A 9329-nucleotide genomic window follows, 5' to 3' on the forward strand; every position below is an offset into this window, starting at 1 on the left:
CAATAAAAGCCTTGTGTTTGAGCCAAGTCCCGTTGCTACCAATAACCCATTACCGAATCATGCAGTACTGCCGCCAGCCGTTCGCAATGCTTAAATAACTGAAGGCTCAAAGGGGCACAGGTCCGGTTGCAATGTAAAGAATCAGAAGTTGAAAATACCATTTATGAGCCAGCTTTCGCCGAGCCTCCAAAGCTAGACAGTTGCAGCAGTTAAAGTTTTAGTCATTTACTATTTTATGTTGAGTCAGTCACCATGGTCAGTACAATTGTTGAGTCCGGTTTTACAGTTCAAGGTTAATGCCTAGTCCAGGCAAGTTATCGTTTGCTTTTCTCTTTATTCAGAGTTGTGAATCCTGAGCATGTTCAGGATAGGTCGTCAGATGTAATAGCCTTTCCTTTAAATAAAATTTCAAGTTTCAATAGTTCACTTGTGTCTGTTTCTTAAGTATGCTTCTGATCTTAAAGTAAGACTCCCTCCTCAAATGAAGACAAAATTGGCGAAACTCCACTTGAGTCACAACAATTACTTGAACAAGAGGAGGAGCGCCAATCTCAGCCTTTCAAAGATGAAATTAAAGTGGTAAACACTGGCACTGAAACCTTGATCCAGTAAATGCCGATTGAAAATACATTACCCTCTGAAAAGTGTGAAGAATTGGTAAACCCATTTTAAGGATAAAAAGATGGTCCGGTAAGTGTTACCATTAATGCCAAGAGAAAGACCCAGATAGAAGGTTCAAGAAAGAATGAAGTGAATATCATATGCTATGCAAGGGGCATGGAGTGGAAACAACTTTCATATTTCCAATCAATGACCTTGGTTCTCAAATTCATAACATGAAGCCATCAAATTCGAGATAAGAAGTTCAAGAGCAAGCATTGAAAAGTGATCATCAGATATCAAGAGTTACAAATCCATAGATGGAGGATGTCGAAGAACAAGTTTCGCTCTATGAAAGTCGAAGGCACGTATTAGAATCTTGAAAGAAGAAGATTTATTATCTCTTACCTGGAAATGCCGTCAAACTCCGTAAAAAAAAAGAAAAAGAAAATAAAAAAATAAATAATCAGTACCAGAGGGACTCTAGTAAACTAGATCGACTCCCAATCTGAACATCGGAAGGCCTCCTTTGGCCGAATAAATCCCAAAATCAGAACCCAACGTCAAAAGAATACTGGTTTGCAAACCCTTCGAGCCTAAATGAAATTTTCTTGAAAACCCATCAAACTAGGGGCATTCGCCCCGAACTACGCGAGACCTGATCCCTACACTGGGGTACGTAGGCAGCTCGGTTAAACTGAGTTCGGTCAATTCAAAAAAGAAAAGCAATTCAATCAATCCAAAAAAAAAAAAGAAGAGAAATTCAATCCTTTCAGAAAAAAAGGGGACAAGTTCCTAAAGAAGAGAAGTCAATTATTCCAGAAAGAAGAAAAAAAAAGAAAAATCAATAAACTTTCGAACAATTTATCTTCAAACTAGGGGCATTCGCCCTGAACTACACACGACCTGATTCCTATCTTGGGATATGTAGGCAACCTATTCATAGGTTCGGTCGAAATCTTTGTCGAGCCTTAAGCCATTCTTTGAAAAACCCTATCCTACCTATAAAGTCCTTCCGGTGTTCAGAACTAATGATCTAGGTCCCGAAACACAAAAAGAAAAAAAAAATGATGATGAATAAAAAAAAAAATGGAGTTTGAAGATCTGCTAGACTGAAAACCTGAAAGGGCGGTTTAGGCAAAATTTAAGATCATTCCCCTGCTAAGTTGAAAACCCGAAAGGGCGGCTTAGGCAAAAGCTAAGGGGATAGCCTGCTGAATCGAAAACCTAGAAGGGCGGTTCAGGCAAAAGTTAAGGCCACCACGGTCCGCCAAGTTAAAAACCCTGAAGAGGTGACTTGGTCATGGTAAGAGAATCATTGTAAGAAGGCTACAGCCGGTATCAGGACTGAAGATCAACTGAAGTTCAAGCAAATTCAAGTGACATCCTCAAAACTGGGGGCATTGGAGCTAAGCAATCCTAGGAGTTGTAATTAAATCATTGAGGCATTACTATTTTAAGGAAAAAGTCCAGTGTTTACCAATTAAAAAAAAAAAAATATTCCTTGAAAGGATAGACTTACCAAATAAAACGTTAACTAAGTCAGAAGCATTACTGTGTCTGTCAGTGTAGTTAATCAATCGTTGTTATTCTATGTTCATTCCTTCAGAGCTCCTCAATCCTTTGAGTAGTGTCTTTTATCTAAGTTTTCTCTTTAGAAAGAGTCAATCGTCGTTCCTATGTCCAAATGATGTAACTGTCTTGGTGAAGGAGGCCCGGCCTAGGCAGCTCCCTTCAATTGTACCTGAAAGAGCTCGAGAATTTAGTCAAACAACTTCATTTCAAAAAAGATCAGCTCAGAAAAATTCAGAAGTGGAAACATCAGAAAGCCCAGCTTCCGTAAAAAGATCATACCTCAAAAAGGCATCTTAAACTTGGAAGAGCCTCAGATGCAATGATGGTCGAGCCAATTTCTCAGAAAGATGAACCGTTAAAATTCAGAATTTCCTTCCAGTTAGTTAAATACTTTCCTGGTCAAGAAATGTTTATCTAAACACCTATCAAGAGGCAAGTCCCACTTTTCCATGATTATATCCAAGAGAGCCGCTGTTCTAGATTACCAATTTCAAGTGTCTTGTTCAAGGTTTCAGTCATCCAAATCCCCAAAGACAAGACCAGCAGTCTCTTTGAGAAAAATCTTGTTGAAGTTTCATAAAAGTGTTTCTAATCCATTCTTGTTAGTAATGGTTCTTCGGTTTGCCGTTTCATCATTCGTCAAAGTCCTAGTTTCCGATATCTTTGTCAGGCACGATCTATAACATCCTCGATTTCATTAAGTTCAAAAAAATCAAAAATTCATCAAATCCAATCCTATGTCAAATTCAAGTTCATGAAAAATCTCTAAATTCTTCGTTGTTGAATTCATCAATCAAAGCTATCTTGTTTCTTTGAGCCTGTTTGTGAACGGTGCCTCTTTTCTCGAGTCCATTTCTAAATGGTCTCATCTTCTCCTTGAACCCGTTTGTGAACGGTGTCTCATTTTTCTGAGTCCATTTATGGTCTCATGTCCTCCTTGAGCCCGTTTGTGGACGGTGCCTTATTTCTGAAAAATCAAAAATTCATCAAATCCAATCCTATGTCAAATTCAAGTTCATGAAAAAACTCTAAATTCTTCATTGTTGAATTCATCAATCAAAGCTATCTTGTTTCTTTGAGCCCGTTTGTGAACGGTGCCTCGTTTCTCGAGTCCATTTGTGAATGGTCCCGTCTTCTCCTTGAACCCGTTTGTGAACGGTGTCTCATTTTTCTGAGTCCATTTGTGAATGATCTCATGTCCTCCTTGAGCCCGTTTGTGGACGGTGCCTTATTTCTGAAAAATCAAAAATTCATCAAATCCAATCCTACGTCAAATTCAAGTTTATGAAAAATCTCTAAATTCTTCGTTGTTGAAGCTATCTTGTTTCTTTGAGCCCGTTTGTGAACGGTGCCTCATTTCTCGAGTCCATTTGTGAATGGTCTCGTCTTCTCCTTGAGCCCGTTTGTGAACGGTGCCTCGTTTCTCGAGTCCATTTGTGAATGGTCTCGTCTTCTCCTTAAGCCCGTTTGTGAACGGTGCCTCGTTTCTCGAGTCCATTTGTGAATGGTCTCGTCTTCTCCTTGAGCCCGTTTGTGAACGGTACCTCATTTTCTGAGTCCATTTGTGAATGGTCTCTTATTCTCCTTGAGCCCGTTTGTGAACGGTGCCTCGTTTCTCGAGTCCATTTGTGAATGGTCTCGTCTTCTCCTTAAACCCGTTTGTGAACGGTGCCTCGTTTCTCGAGTCCATTTGTGAATGGTCTCGTCTTCTCTTTGAGCCCGTTTGTGAACGGTACCTCATTTTCTGAGTCTATTTGTGAATGGTCTCATGTTCTCCTTGAGCACGTTTGTGAACAGTGCCTCGTTTCTCGAGTCCATTTGTGAATGGTCTCGTCCTCTCCTTAAGCCCGTTTGTGAACGGTACCTCATTTTCTGAGTCCATTTGTGAATGGTCTCATGTTCTCCTTGAGCCCGTTTGTGAACGGTGCCTCGTTTCTCGAGTCCATTTGTGAATGGTCCCGTGTTCTCTTTGAGCCCGTTTGTAAACGGTACCTCATTTTCTGAGTCCATTTGTGAATGGTCTCTTATCCTCCTTGAGCCCGCTTGTGAAAGATGTCTCATTTTCTTTAAAAAACCGCTTGAGAACGATCTTTGTTCTTTCTCTTCGGAATCCATTCGAAACTGGTATCTCATTCTCTCGTTGCCCGTTTGTGAACGGCACCGCATCAGGATTTCTTATTATGTTCTAATTCTAGGATTTCATTTAGGGTCTTGCATTAGGTAGTAAATGTTTGCGTCTAGGCTCCGTTTTGTGTAGAGTCTTTTGTCGATTAAAGCTACGCAAAATGGCTCTGTCATTTTGACTTTGGTATTCGATGACTACGTCATCTCTACCAAAGAGGGGCATCTGTAGACACCCCATTTTGCTCTACCTTAATCGATAAAGAAATTATGGTTTGTTTTCCGTCGGTTTTCCAATGTCTTTCTTTCCCGCATCCGTTTGTTACATTTCTAAATATTTTTGGTCATTTCCGTCGTGTTTCGCATTTTCCCGCTAAATGTTGAGAAGGATTATTCAGAAAAATCTAAACTAGGGAGAATTTGTACCCGTTTGTGTGGGACCCGCTGGTGTGGGACCTGCTAGTGTGGGACCTGCTAGTGTGGGACCCGTTTGTGTGGGACCCGCTGATGTGGGACCCGTTTCTGTGGGACCCGCTGATGTGGGGCCCGCTTGTGTAGGGCCCGCTGATGTGGGACCCGCTTGTGCGGAACCCGCTGATGTGGGACTCACCATTAGCATGACTTAACTTTCTCTACCATTTCCACTAACTTCATTTTTCCCTTTAAAATAACACCATTATCTCCATTACCATTATATATTCCATTATCCCCACCACCATTCCCACCATTACCATTATATATTCCATTATCCCCACCACCATTCCCACCATTACCATTATATATTCCATTATCCCCACCACCATTCCCACCATTACCATTATATATTCCATTATTCCCACCACCATTCCCACCATTACCATTATATATTCCATTATTCCCACCACCATTCCCACCATTACCATTATATATTCCATTATTCCCACCACCATTCCCACAATTACCATTGTTTATTTCCATTATTCTCCACCACACCCACCATTCACATTATATATTCCATTATTCCCCACCACAATTCCCACCATTACCATTATATATTCCATTATTCTCCACCACACCCACCATTCTCATTGTTTATTTCCATTATTCTCCACCACACCCACCATTCTCATTGTTTATTTCCACCTCTCCACTAAGTTTTTCACTATATAAAGAGAGGTGATGAGAGGAGAAAAAAAGAAAAAAAGAGGAACACATTGTTTTTGGATAGTTTTCTCTTTCTCTCCCTCAATATCTCTCACTCTCTCACTCTCACACTATCATTATCTACTTTCTCTCCTTATTTGTTTCTCCCCATCTCTCTCCCTTGTTCCATATAAAAAAAAATATAAAAGAAAATAAAACAAAGAAAAAGAGAAAGAAAGCGGAAGCGGATCAAGCGGCGGTGCGATTTTCGAATTTTTCGGCTCTCGGATTCGACGAGGATTTCGATCACAGGTAGGTACTTAATTTTTAGATTTTTCTAGAATTATTTGGTATATTTGCATGATTTTTAGTATTTAATTGGATTTAGTTGAAAATTAAATATGTATGCTCAAAATCATGATCTCCATGAGTGTTTCGAAAATAAAATATATACTAAATGAATTCCAAAATTAATGAAATTTCGTGGGAAACTAATATGATACCAGTACATTCTACCATGAAATTTTGAGAATTTGTAGAATTTGTTTGGTATATTATTTTATGCTTTCTTTGAAATTTATCAGCTTTTGAAGGAATTGTTACTGACATCAGATCACAACTAAAATTCTTAAAATTTTTACAGTAGTCTTCAATCTCACATTTCTAGTTACTGTAAAAGTTTCAAGTGATTTGGATCTGTTTTCATATGGGATGTAGGGTTAATTCATAATCTGGTCTGAAAATTAAAAAATCTGAAACTGATAGTAAATGGTTTCCAAAATTCATGAAAATTTCTCAGTATGTTATTTTTACTTATATCTTATTACTGTACAAATTTCATTGAATTTAGATTCATATTTCTAGTGGTTTCTGTGTTATTTGTGCAATCTGGTCAATCAATTGTTAAATCGAAATTAAATATGAGCTTAATGTAAAAATCTGTAAAACTCTTCCCGTAAGCTACATTTCATCATATCTTGCTGCTGTAGAAATTTCAACTCATTTCGAATTTGTTTGCAATAATTTCACTTGTAAAATCACTCATATGCTTAAAATTGATAAAATCCATTGAAAATTCGAAATTAATTAAAAATCATTGTGAAAATTTCCAAAGAACCTTAAATTTTGTCACATGTTCACTCCTTAATCCATTGAAACAGAAATTTTAGGATCTTTAGATTTTCCTGGAAAAATGGCCAGTGCATCCATAATCGTATCCCAATTGCAACCGATCTTTGACAATTTGAATACTTAAGCTATAGCATGTTGTTGGCTCCGAGGTTACTGTCCACGGAAATCCTGAGATATGCCAGGCAATAAGATGTTATAACCTAAGTATTAAATTGCGCAAGGAAAGAACGCACGATTCCCTTCCTTGGATGCTATTCTGGGCCGAAATTGGTGAACCCTAGAACCATTGGTAATCCTCAAGTGTCCATAAATCGAAAATCCATGAAATCTGAAATTAATTAACTTCAAGAATTTGAATTGATTTGTCTCGAGTCTTCCGGAACCATTGGATTATGGTTTCCAATCTAAGAACCATTAGAGCCCAATTTAGGAACACTAGTGTTGTGTCGTGTCCTAAGTTTTAGGGAGTCCTAGAGTTAGGAGTCCAGCCTCATCACGGACGTTTGTTATGTATAACAACCGTGCCATAGGTCTAGTCACACTAGTCACCCAATCTTTCCTTAAGACGAGCCTAGTAACCTAGGATGTAGGCAAACCTGCATTAGTCTAAGGAACAATTTGCATTTAGATAAGAATCATATAGCATCTCAGATGAAATCCTAAGATAATAAAATCCTCAACTTGAATTAAATAACTTCTCTCAAAACTGTTGAAACAGTCAATTCTGTCTAGGTCGGTGTCCTAGTTGAGTTAGGCATAAGTAGCTTGGCTTAGGTGCACCGAACTACGTCGACTCTGATCCCAGTGAGGCTTGGGTACGTAGGCAGCTTGGATGTCTGACGGCATACCACCCGCGAGTCGGCACCACAACAAATTGTGGTGTTTTGGATATTAATTTTCTTGTAAATGCTTAATCAAATCATTTAGGGCTTTCCATGAAATTAGAATTCTATGAGAACTTTCACTTAGAATGAATCCAGACAAATTAATAAATCAAGATACACATCTAGGATTCACATTGAAATTAGATTCTAGGATGCATGTCACTTAGTTCGCACATTAACATAGAGTTGAATGAGCCATTTAAAATAAATTTAAAAGAGTTAGCTTTTGGAATCGAAGACCGATTATCGGACAAGAATGGTGCATGTGGTGGATAACTCCCCATACCTTCCATTCTCGTAACCAGGTAGCGAGTCTAGATTTCTGGTTAATTATGGGTCCTAGATCCCACATCTAGGTGGCGACTCTGTCAGTCTCTTTCGTGTGGAATTTGGATTGCCTTAGTGATCCCAAGTCCACAGGAAAGACGAATTCAAATCAATATTAAAATGCACACGCCAATCGCGTGGGAACGAGAGACCAAAGGAGAGCGCGCGGCGGCTCGCGCCCCACGCCCCTGTCGCGGGATCATGTCCCACACATAAAGATAAAGAGTCAACAACATAAGCAAAGACATTCACTTTATTGATATTGAGTTTAAACATCCCTTCATACATATATCCCTTTCCAACAAAGGTACCCCCCTTAGAAAGAATGAATTTGTCAGATTCAAATACGAGCTTGAAGCCATTCTTGTTAAGAATGCTTCCAGAAACTAAATTCTTTCGCACTTCAGGTACATGAAAGACATCGGTAAGAGTGAGGCGCTTGCCGGATGTAAATTCCAGTTCTACTTTGCCTCTTCCTTTGACTTCTGCCGTCGACGAATTGCCCATGTAAAGGACACTTCCATCTTCAACCGTTTCATAGGTCGAAAACAGATTCCTGTCTTTGCAGACATGCCTCGTCGCACCCGAGTCAATCCACCAATCATTGCCATCTTCAAGAATATTTGCTTCTGAAATCATGGCCACAAACTTGTTGTTGTCTGTTGGTGTTCCCGACTTCTTATCTTTAAGAAGTCGACATTCACTCTTGTAGTGGCCTGGTTTGCCACAATTGAAACAAGCACCCTTCCTTTTCTTATTCTTATTATTCTTCTTGTCAGGGTGTTTGTTTCTCTTCCGATTGCCTTTCCCTTGTTGGTTTGGTTTATTGACATTTTCCACCAAGTGTATCTTAGAGGAAGAATTCTCATGATCATCTTTATGATCTCTAATCCTTGACTCTTCCTCAATCCTGAGGCATAGAGCTAAGTCATCAAGAGAAATCTCCTCTTTCTTGTGTTTAAGACTTTTTCTAAATTCTTTCCAACTTGGCGGAAGTTTGTCAATAATCGACGGAATTATAAAGGAATCATCAAGTAAAATGCCTTGCAAATGAATTTGACTCACCATGTGTTGGATTTCATGCAGTTGATCAATAACAGGTCTATCATCTACCATGCGATAATTCAGGAAACGACTCACAGAGAATTTTTTGCTGCTAGCATCCTCCGCCATGTACTTCGCTTCGAGTGCGTTCCAAATCTCACTTGCCGATCCCATTCCCTGATATATGTCGAACAAAGTATCCGACATAGCATTGAGGATGTGCCCTTTGCAGATGTAATCATCTTGTTCCCATTTCATTCTTGCACGAGCCTGCGCTAATGTCTCATTTTCAACTGTTGTCAGCCTTGGGGATGTGAGAACTCGAACTACTTTGAGCGACGTAAGGATGAAGTGCAACTTCTTCTGCCATCGCTTGAAATTCCCTTTGTCAAATCGCTCAAGTTTGACAAAGTCTTGGGACATTTGACGGATTGAGTACAACGCCATTGAAGCAAAGATAAATCTGTCTTAAGATTGTTAGTGAAATAATTATGTATCTGTTGGAAAGAAAAAGCAGTAACCAGT

Source organism: Tasmannia lanceolata, unplaced genomic scaffold, assembly GCF_043159265.1.
Source record: "Tasmannia lanceolata isolate RefF3 unplaced genomic scaffold, GAP_Taslan_0.1 ptg000008l, whole genome shotgun sequence".
Classification (NCBI taxonomy): domain Eukaryota; kingdom Viridiplantae; phylum Streptophyta; class Magnoliopsida; order Canellales; family Winteraceae; genus Tasmannia; species Tasmannia lanceolata.